The sequence below is a fragment of the Meleagris gallopavo genome, chromosome 2, assembly GCF_905368555.1.
Source record: "Meleagris gallopavo chromosome 2, MGAL_WU_HG_1.1, whole genome shotgun sequence".
Taxonomy (NCBI): Eukaryota; Metazoa; Chordata; class Aves; order Galliformes; family Phasianidae; genus Meleagris; species Meleagris gallopavo.
The window spans coordinates 9577597-9585560 of record NC_139405.1 but is presented as its reverse complement, the minus strand read 5'-3'; positions in this window follow the sequence as shown (position 1 = coordinate 9585560).

Genomic DNA, 7964 nt, shown 5'->3' with positions numbered 1-7964 from the left:
CTGTAGAAGAGGGGTGAAAGGCAGGAGTCCCTTGCAGGTGTGATGCTTACATCCTGACTCAGGACATGAATGATGTGCTACGATATCCTTTGTTACTATTTAAATTGCTATGGTCCTCCCCATAGCCACCCTCTTTCCATACCCACACACCCCATGACAACTTCCTCAAAAATAATTGAAATATTGTACTAAGAAAGGGAAAATATGTGTTGGTGGGTTGTTTTTTCTTTTTTTTCCCCTCTGGTCCTCAAAAAATGAGATGCTGATGATTGCCTTTGCCTTTCCTTCCTGCTGTGTCTTACAATGGATTAGACCTGAAAAGCCGTATCACCAAGCTTGAAGTTCAATTTATCAGTGCAGTCAGGATTGATTTGTTACACTACCTATTCTGGGGAAACAAATGTCTCCATCGCTCTCCTTTCCAATCCGGGCAGACCTTTGTTTTGCTCAGATCAGCTATGTAATGTAGGAAGCTGATGTTCCATAGATAAAAGCAAAAAGCCCTGCAGAATCCTGACTAATCCTACCCAGCCTGGCAGTGCCAGAGACTGGTGCTGCTTGCAAAGTGCTCCCTGTCATGTTGGTGGCTGCAGATATTGGGCAGAATGAGTGCTCTTTGCCTGCACTTATTCCCTGCTGTGTTGTTGTTGTTGTTGTTGTTGAACAAGTGGTAGAAAGTCATAGAAAATGATTCTTGGGTGAATTACGTGTCTCTTTCATCACTAATAATGCTGTAACCGGACAGTCAGCTTTGTCCTTGGAGCCCAATTTCAGAGTCACGGTGAAGACAGAGGGTTTTTGTACAAATTTTCAGCTGTTTTGTGAGACAATGGAAACACACTTTGCTGCTGCTATTGAGGTTAGTAAGTTTATCAGTTTAACAGGAATTTGCTCCTGTAATCTGGCACAGGAGCTCTCAATTGAAAGAGCATACAGTTAAAAACTCACTTTTCTCCCCAGACTCACTGGGATGGAATATTTGGAGCTAACCATATAGAAGTGTGAGAATTACATTTTCAGGTTCAAAAGACCCAGAAGGTGATCAATAGGAAGAGCCATATTCGAGCCGGACCTCATTTTTTCTTTTCATATGTTATGTTTGTGTCACACTGGGGAAGGGTTAATGCTGAGCAGTCCTGCAGATGTGCTGTGAGAACAGTGTCTACTGCTGGTGCTCATTCTGTGAGATAAAATGAAAGAAGTCATTGCTCTGAAGGAGCTTTATTTCCTCAGGTAAAAGCAGGATTTCTTTCTCATAAATATGCTGCAGCTAGACGTGAAGCACTCACTGCCTGAAAGCAGCTCTGCTCTCAGCAGCTGAAGTTCACAGGTGAGAAATGGGGCCTATGCAGCCCTGGCTTGGGGGGCTGGCAGCTGTGAAGCTGCTTGTTGTCTGGGCTGAGGCTGTGAAAGACTCTTACCTCTGAGTTTGCATGGATTTGGGGAACGAGGCTGTGTCTGGGCTAGGCTCCTTACCAGGCTCCCTCTTCCTGCTGCTGCCTTCTAAACCAAAGTGCGATCTAGAAATTCAGCTCTCAGAATCAAAGGGCTGCAGCCCTTTGGGTGTGAGGTTTTACACTGTCCCCTTCTCTGTAACTTGACAAAATGTGTTGTCATTAAGTTTCTTTTAAAAGGAAAAAGAGAACAAGCTCAAAGTCGCACGCTTCCTACCTGAAGTAACCCTGAGCATGTTGGGAGCAGCATGACCTGAGGGATTCCCCATTCCTGAGCATTGCTGACAACTCGATTTCTATGTCAGGCTGCCTTTCTGCCCCCTGGCAGGGCACAACGCAGAAGCAAGGCTGGATCAGTGTTTTCAAATGTTCAGCTTTCCAGCAGTTTAAATTGCTGAGTTTTGCAGAGCTTTAATTGCATCAAATGCAAAAAGAATGGGACACTATATCAAACTAACACGTAGCTAAGCACATAAAGAATGTAGGGGCTGAATTAACAGAAAATAATTCATATGTTGCAAGTGTAAATTGCTGAGTGCAGCAGAAGGAATCCCTATTTCTTCTTCATCTTGTTTCTTAATGGTGAGCAGTGCCTGGAAATATAAAATTGCAGAAGTGTGGTGGGCCATGTGCAGGGTCGCTAACCTCCAGACCAGGCTGCCCAGAGCCACATCCAGCCTGGTCTTGAATGCCTCCAGGATGGGGCATCCACATCCTCCTTGGGCAGCCTGTTCCAGTGCATCACCACCCTCTGTGTGAAAAACTTCCTCCTAATATCTAAACCTCCTCTGTCTCAGTTTAAAACCATTCCCCCTTGTCCTATCACTATCCACCCTCGTAGAAACCCAATTGTCACTGGAGGTCTTACCATGGTGGCAGTAAATCTACAACAAATGAATTATTTGAAGCAAATAGAGGCAACAAGTCCTCGTGTGGCCCTACAGTGCTGCCTGCGTGTGGAAGCTGGGATCAACTGGGGATGTTTCCCTTGGCTTGCAAGAGCTGAGCTGCTCCCGGCCCTCCTGGGGCCTGTCCTGGTGAGAGGTCCTCCATGTCCCTGTGGGGAGAGCTCGTGCTCCAGCAAAATGAAGTGATGAGAAAAACAAAGCTATACCTGCTAGAAATATGTGATAAGGCCAAGGGCAGTGGGCATGAGGAGCAGGCAAGAGTGAGCTGTTACATGCAGCCACATTCTAGGTCTTTAGGCAAGGCTTGATCTTTTCTATAAACAAATAACGCACTTATTTACATGAATAATCCCCATTTCTCATGCAAATGATTTCCCTACTGCCACTTCTGCCGTGAATAATTTTCAGCATAATTACCACATTTACGTAGTGAACGTGCATTCACAGGGTAGCGATGTGTCCGTGGATGCTCCTCACCAGAGAGGCCCACAGAGCACCAGGGGAGCTTGAGCCGCCAGCACTGTGCACCCTCCTCTTTCTATTTTTGTTCTGATAAAGCATTTGGAGACCATTTTAGTTGTCTCAGCAAGAGCAGAAGGATGCCAGCATCATGCCTCCATCCCAGGGAGAGGACTTGCTGCTGCAGGAGGCAGTTCCCCCCCCCCCCCCAGCTAGCCTGCTGCTTGGGCTCGAGCTGACTGTAACGAGGCAAGGCACTCTGAACAGCAGCTTTCCTTTGGGGATAAGGCTATCTTAATTTTTTTGTGTGTGTTTAAGTTGGTAATTGCTAAGGAATTTGAAAATCTTCCAGGTTTTACCACTCTTAATTATGTTCTCATGCATATGCATCATCTACTTGCATGCTCATTACTGCAAAAAGATCAGAGCCTGGAACTTTGGAACAGTTTCCTTCAATTATTTCCCATACACTGTTTTTTCAGCGAAATATCCCTCCTGCATAGGACAGCCTGATCTGTTCAGAGCCTGTCTTGCTGTCCAGAGCTCCATGCAGTTAAATCAAGATGCATTTCTTCCTTTGTGTCTGCCTTGCTCCTGCATGGAGCTTCCCGTTGCTCCTACCACCATCTGTTGATATGCCCATTTGGCAGGAGTGATTATGGTGTCCCAATGGAAATATTTCCACTTCTTAGGGCTCTGACTGATTATTTACCTGCTCTGTTTGCCTCAATTGATTGTTCTGGTTCAACAAGAGCCTCTGGCATGGACAAATTCTAACATATTTGAAGGCATAAATGAGGTGTTACATCAGGAAGAAAAAATAATGCTGTTGGGCTTCAAACTTGTTCTTGCTTAATAACAGCAGAATAAATGCATGCAATTAAATAGTGGGTAAACCAAGCCACTGCTTTACTTTCCAACCAGCAACAATGGTGATGGGAAATGAGATATTTAATCCACCTGAATGCATTCAGTGCACAGGATTGTTCCTCCTGCAGGTGGGCAGGATTCCTAGCACTGTGTGTCTACAGAGTAAGCAAGGACCTTCGGGTTATGTCTGCTTTCTGCCCAGCGTAGCTGCTCCCTTTTCCCTATTTCTCCTATCCCTAGGAGATAAGGAGCTAGTTGTTAGCATGTTTTGCTTTGAGAACAGGAGATGGCCTGATCAAATAGCAGTCACTGTCTTTATACTTAAAGCATTTGATTCTGTATAGAAGAAACATCTATTTCTGCACAAATAATGGGGTTGAAATCTACAGACGTTAGGTGGTTTGTGGCTCATTCTTTCTGGCTTTAAATCCCTTGGGGAAAGGAGGGCTTAATAGTCAGGGATTTTTTTCCTATGTAAATCTTTCTAGGACAAAGAGGTGGGTAAAACTTGACATCCAGCTGTGAAAATGCTCCTTCCCACAAAAAGCCTGGTGCAGCACTGCATACTGCCAGCTGTGTTAATGGATGCCTGCATTCTGATTGGCATCTGCCCATGCTTACGTATCACAGAAGTCAAGATTTGGCTCTGAAGTCTGCTTAACACCAGCACACGTAAAGACAGAAGTATTAAAGGTGACATAAGGACAAGGCTTCCTTCAGGCTAACTGTTCCATCACTGATCATTGACTTGTTCTCTATTCTGTTATGAATGCCACCTGTCCAAACTGCAGTTATGGTCCTGAACATGTTGAAGAGGCACGGTCCTGCAGCAGGATAAAAGGACTGATTAACCAGAGTATCAAAGGGGTTGGTCCCTTTGCTGGCAGGGTTCTCTGCTTCTCTCAGAGATGGATGGGGCGTGTGTTTGCATGCCACAGCATCATCTCCCAGAGCTCATGGTCATCTGTCACAAATTCCCTGCACAGAGTGGGTTCCTCCAGCCTCCCAATGGCCATTCTGTGCCTTCCATCCATCAGAGCCACACAAGCTCGGCTGAAGGTGGGAGCTGCAGGTGAACATCTCGGAGTGTGCTGCTTCCCTTCTATTTGCAGAACAGGTTGAGTTCCTGCAGCTGACTTGAGAAGTTCAATTAACTAATGCTATTAACGTAGCTCCCCTCTTTATTTATTTATATTTATCTTATGCATAGTCTTTCCTGACAGCTTAAATCTTTAATTAATTGGAGATGCCATTGTGGAAAGTATGCTAGAGAAGAATGCTTGTGACTTAATTAAAAAGGTAAAAAATGTCCTTTACTATTACTAAAAAGACCTGCTTGCAACTCCAGTGGTGGCAGAAAGCCCACGAGAATTCCTCTGCTCCCCTTTTTTGATGGTAGTGGTGAAGTGAGAGCTGATACTATTTCCCACGTGGAGAAGGTGAGTGCACGTTTGAACTTTGATAGTTTAGGTTGCTGGTTGTAGGGCAAGCTACACTGCTGTCATCTCAACAGGGCAGAGGGGACAGACAACCAAAAAGCTCGTACTATTTCTTTGATTAAAAATAACAACAGCAATCCAAGAACTTTAACTGAATTCTTCTGGCACTTACCTGCTACAGAAGTGTAGGATAAGCCTCGTGTGGAGTTGTTCTGTGCTGCAGGACGCTGTGCTACCCATCAGGGCCTCCATACCACTTTGAGTTGGGGTGAATTTTGATCCTTTCCTCTAATCGCTTTTCAAATGTTGTTGTTTATGCCCTTTTTAGCTTTCCAGGAATGAATACCTGAGCATTTTCCATCCTTTCGGAAAGCAAAGGTGTTCTTCTCTGTGGGTGGCATCTCACATGTGAACAGGATGCTCAAACCCAGGAATATTGCTAGCAAAAACTGTAGCGCCAGCCTGTTTGGTAGAGCTGGTGTGATGACGTCTGAAAATGTTCTTGTCATGCTTTATAGATTCACTCTCTGTATTTGAAGTAGCAAGGAAAGCTGCTCTTCCCTCCCTCCCCCCCCCCTCTGCCTAAAGGCAGGAGCCCAAGGGCCATCACCCCATGCTGTCCCTGGGAAAGGTCCTTCGCCACTCCAAAGTGCTGCCCTGGTTTTGCTCTCACCAGATGATCCTTTCGCATCAATTCTACAATACTGACATGAAGAAACAAGCTGACAGCTTCTCCGTGCCCACACCTGCACACCGGAACCCCAGCTTTCTTTACCACTCACTGTGCAGTGCTATACTTCCACAGATACCCATTTGCCAGGCACTGGTGCAGGGAGTTGTTCACCACACCGAGCCCTGCTAATAAAGCTTTCCCTCAGCAGAGGGAGTTGTTTCTCAAGGTAATAAGAGACCATTATCTGATTGCATTTTTGTCAGGTCAGCCTATTTATTATCTTTCCTGTAATCTAATTTGTAATGTATTTTCTTGATATTTTCTGTATTTCCTCCTATATTTTATAATAATTTCCCCTGAAAGTCTGAACCAGAGAAAAGATGAGGTTTTAAATCCACTTCTTAATGAAAACAGCCAGATGCCTTTCTCTGGAAAAGCTTTTCTGCCTTCTAACGTGGGGTGCGGTCTGGGAGGAGAAGTTCAGCCCCCTCTGCAGACATGCTGGAGGGAATGCTGCATGACGGAGCAGCCAAGGTCACCTCATCTGGGCCAGCAGAGCACCAGCAGCTCCTTTCTGCTTGGGGCAAGATGAGCCCTTGGATTTCCATCACCCAACTCTGTGATGCTACTGGGTCTGGATCTCTGCCACACAACCCTGTGATGCTACTGGGATCTGAATCTCCAGCACCGTTGGGCTCTAGATCTTTGTCACCCAATTCTGTGATGCCACTGGGGTCTGGATTTCTATCACCCAGATCTGGGGTTGGAACTAGATGATCTTTAAGGTCCCTTCTAACCCAAGCTGTTCTATGATTCTGTATTCTTGGTTTGCAAGAGATTCCTGCTCCAGAGAGGTCAGAGGGAAGTATGTGAGCAGCCAGCCCAAGAACTGGGATAGATGTGAGATGAGAGGACTCCAAGCCGTGTGAAGAGCCATCACTGGTGCACCTCAGCTGCTGGAAGTTTATCAGTGGCTATAAGCACGTGGCACAGGTGGTCTTTCAGGAGAAAGTGCAAAGAAGTTTGGGGAAGAGAGCAGCAGCTATTCCCACCTGCGGGCTCCCTCCAGACTTGGGCAGAGATGTCTCATGGCTTAGTGGGCATGGTAATGGGTTCAAACCTTGGAAATCCCAGACCCACAGCATATCCCGAGTTCAATGGGATCCACAAGGGTCATTGAGTCCAACCTTGGGCTCCACACAACACCACCCCAGACCCTATGTCTGAGTGCACTGTCTAAAGCTCCTTGAACTCCAGCACTGGGGCTGTGCCCTCTGCCCTGGGCAGCCCGTTCTATGCCCACTACCCTCTGGGGCAGAGCCTTTCCATCATCCCCAACCCCCCACTGACACAGCCCCATATCATCCCTCAGGTCCTATCAGCAGCAGCTCCAACACTCACTCGCTTTCCAGCATTTGACATATTATCTTCAATTCATTCCGTATGTTACTTTATGCACAGGTTCCTGCTTTTATGGGGTTTGTTCTACAGTTTTCGTACCAACATAAACGACGCGCATCTGCTTCGATAGTTAATTTATTCGCTAATGTCTTCTGCAAGAGAAAGCTCAGCTGCTGCAATGCTTCTCAGCAGTGTGGAAGAGCAGCGGGTCAGGTAGGTGAGCAGGGACAGGCGGGCAAGGCAACTCTTTCCCAGCACCGTACGATGCTTGATTTCTCTTGGCAACGTGTCGGTACTCCACTTGGGTCTGCGCTGTATAGGGCCGGCAGGGAGCACTCCCGGGGCAGGGCTGATGGTGCACCAGCAGCCTCCCCGCTCCGTGTCGATGATTATGATTTTATTTTCTAAGTGCTCTTGACAGCTCTGGAGACTCGCATCTTCTCATCCAAACGCAGTAATTAAATTCCACCTACCTGAATTCCCCCTGCTGTTTCAATTGGATAAATTAATCTTCCCATCATGTCTGAGCCTCCCGTGCGTGCTGTTAAACACCGGTCCATCCCCCGGGTCGGGACAGGGATGAGGAGAGCGGCTCCGGCGGTGGCCAACTCGGCAGCGCTGCCGGGAGCGGCCCGGTGTGCGGGCGGGGGGCACCGAGGTGACCGCTCCCCACGCAGGGGGCTCGGGCAGCCCCTTCCCGGGGCGAGCGGCTCCGGCTCCAGCACCCCTCCCTCCCCACGGCGGTGCTGGTGCCGCCTCT